Source organism: Phocoena sinus, chromosome 2 (assembly GCF_008692025.1).
Source record: "Phocoena sinus isolate mPhoSin1 chromosome 2, mPhoSin1.pri, whole genome shotgun sequence".
Classification (NCBI taxonomy): Eukaryota; Metazoa; Chordata; class Mammalia; order Artiodactyla; family Phocoenidae; genus Phocoena; species Phocoena sinus.
In genome coordinates this window covers 129,712,421-129,715,605 of record NC_045764.1, presented here as the reverse complement: position 1 = coordinate 129,715,605, position 3,185 = coordinate 129,712,421, and the positions used below count along the sequence as shown (strand labels likewise).

Genomic DNA, 3,185 nt, shown 5'->3' with positions numbered 1-3,185 from the left:
AAGGACATCATCTGTTTCCCGTAATGAACACCACTCTTGCAACACCCATGGGGCTTAGGGCTTCTCGTAAGAATTTTATTTCAGTGGAATACCATAAAAGGATGAAACTGGGAGCTTTTTAAAAATTTTTAAATTTTATTTTGGCTGCATTGGGTCTTCGTTGCTGCGTGTGGGCTTTCTCTAGTTGCAGTGAGCGGGGCTACTCGTCATTGCGGTGCGCGGGCTTCTCATTGTGGTGGCTTCTCTTGTTGTGAAGCACAGGTTCTAGGCGTGCGGGCTTCAGTAGTTGTGACTTGCGGGCTCTAGAGCGCAGGCTCAGTAGTTGTGGCGCACGGGCTTAGTTGCTCCGCGGCGTGCGGGATCTTCCTGGACCAGGGCTTGAAGCTGTGTCCCCTGCATTGGCAGGTGGATTCTTAACCACTGCACCACCAGGGAAGTCCCCAGGAGCTTTTTTCTTAAGAAAAAAATAGCAATAGATTTTCTTCTGTCTGGGAAGATTTTTTGAATCATTTTCCCCCTGGTTTTTATTTTTATTTTATTTACTTATTTATTTATTTAGAGTATCCTCATCTTTATTCGGGAAGGGGAGAAAGGGAATTCTGGGTTGTCACCCACCCTACCCTGCTCTGGGGGCTAAGCTTGCTGTCCCCAGCCCCTGTTTCTTTCGTGGGTGATGGGGGGAGGACCAGGTGGGCGTGGGCATCGGGAATTAGTGGAGGGTGAGTGGGCGGGAGGGGAAGATGTGGGACGCCCAGGGCGGGGAGGGGCAGCTAGCATTGTGTTTGCATGCAGTGTCAGGGTAGGAGGCCAGGTGTGCCCGGAGGGGCCGGCAGGAGGACTGTCAGTTACACGTGTGTGAATTGGGGAAGTGCAGGTGGTGTTGGACCTCTTGAGGTTCTGCTCCCTTCTGAACTGGCCTCCCACTTGCACCTCCAGGCCTCAGCTTGCCTAATCTGTGGTATGAGCAGGTATTCACCCTTTGAGGCTGAAGGGGAGGAAGAGGGAGGCCGGGAGTCGGGGGTAGGAGCAAAGCCAGCGGGTGGCACACAAGCAGGGTGAGGGCCCCAGCAGGCGGCTACCATAAATACTACCAGAGTTTAGCCAATCCCGAGCTATAATGTGTCTTGAGCTGAACCTTCCTCTCTCTCTGTGTCCGACTCCCCTTTGTACTCCACCCTCCACATCCCAGCCACCCACTAATCCAGCTTCTCGCCATCATCCTCCTGGTGGGTGTCACTATCATGCCCGTTCTTGTATTCCTTGGAGAGGTGGGCCGAGGAACCCAGCACGGAGAGCGAGAGGAGGCCGGTGTCTGCGCTAGCTGCCAGCAGCGAAGGGGGCTGCAGCCTCCCAGGCAGTGGGGTCAGGGGCTGGGCCAGAGTCCGCAGCTGGGACAGCTGGTGGGCTTGGAGCTGCTGTCGGCTGATGGGGTTCAGCTCAGGAGCAGCGCCCTTCTTGGCCCTCTGCTCTTGGGGAATGTAGGGCCGGACCTAGGCACATATCCCATTCAGCCTCTTGAAGATTTCAGCCTGCTTGTGCGTCTTCACGTTCAAGCCGTAGGACATTTCGTAGTACGTCACTGTCGACTTAAAAAAAAAAAAATGGGGTGCAGTGGTTGGGAGTCCGCCTGCCGATGTAGGGCACACGGGTTCGTGCCCCGGTCCGGGAAGATCCCACATGCCGCGGAGCGGCTGGGCCCGTGAGCCATGGCCGCTGAGCCTGCGCGTCCGGAGCTTGTGCTCCGCAACGGGAGAGGCCATAACGGTGAGAGGCCCGCTGGACAACGTGAGAGTTGCGAGTTAAATTTTATCTGGAGCAAAATGAGGACTGCTGCCCGGAAGACAGCATCCCAGATAGCTCTGAGAAACTGCTTCAGAGAGGCAGGCGGGAAGGTCAGTGTATATGTGATTTAGGTGAAGGGGAATACAGGCAATCAAGCGCATATTTTTGCAGAAGGTTGCTGCTAGTCTTGTGAAGGTTACTGCTACTCACAAGGAGCAGTTGTCACCGTGAAGGATTTTAGTGCTTTTCTAAATACGAGGAGATACAGGATCTGGGCCCGTAAAATTGTCTCCTGAAAATATCTAACTATCTGAAGGCCTGTTCTGCCAGTTTTTCCCAGAGCACCCAGTGCCTCCTGTCTGCTCTCCACCTGAACTCCTTTCAGGGGGCGTTGAAAGTCAGCAGCTGCAGCAGCACGTGATTTAATCCTTGTAGGGGGTGGACGGCAAGTGCCCATGGAAAATGCCAATTTGTAGTTGACATCACATAATGACTCAGCGTCTCCAGCTTCTCGCTGGCCTGCTTGTCACATTTGAGTTTCAGACTGTGGTACTGAGCTTGCAGCAGCTGAAACTCGTCTTTGATATGGTGGCGGGACTGTGGGGTGGTGAATTTGAGTTGCTGGGTTAGGTGCGATGAGCCGGATGCCTGCTTTGTGGAAACACCTTGTTAGTCGCGGTGGGGGGCGCGGAATGCTTCCCAGCTGTGCGCGCAGGCTAGGACTGCTCGTGGCGCCAGGTGGCTGGGCCTTTGTCCAGGCGGCACGGATCCGCAACTCCTGGGGCCGCCGCCGCAGCCTCTGGCGCCCGGCCTCACCCGCTTCCTGCTTCCTCCTGGTCTTGAAATTCTGTCTTTTACATGTCTTATCCAAATTTTGTAAATCAGACTTCTCTCCCTCCCCCAAGAGCAGAAATAGGTCTTTTCTGTGTGGAGGTGTTTTTTTTTCTTCCATTGGGGATCAACTCTCAAGACAGGATGTGGGTAAGAATAGCAAACGTCTGAGAAAGTGAGCTGAAATATATTTTATTTCCCCCTGCCATAATCAAGGACTAGCAGTCAAACACAAGTTAAAATTTCCTTCTCCTCAACACTGTCAACCTCGCTTCTAGAAATTCTTCTGGGAAATTTTATCTGGTTGACAACTGGAAGAATAACGCAACACACATGTTCACACACACACATGTTCATACACACACACAACCGAGCTCTCCCTTTGGCCTCACTTTTGCTTTCACAGGCATTTATGACCAGTTTGAAAGGGGACTTATAGTGAGGTGGCAATGTCCTAAAATCTCATTCTTTGAGGAGCATGGCCCCCAGTAAGAGTTACCACCTGAAGTCGCATGTTTCCCTCGTGTTGTGTTCCTGGGTTGGCCAAGCCACAGAGACTGGGCAGGAAAACA

At 52.9% G+C, this 3,185-nt stretch overlaps 1 pseudogene; it reads right to left on the bottom strand.

Annotated features, from left to right (window-relative positions):
- Window positions 1-1,196: 1,196 nt before the first annotated feature.
- On the bottom strand, window positions 1,197-2,734 carry LOC116748628 (annotated as a pseudogene).
- Window positions 2,735-3,185: the final 451 nt, after the last annotated feature.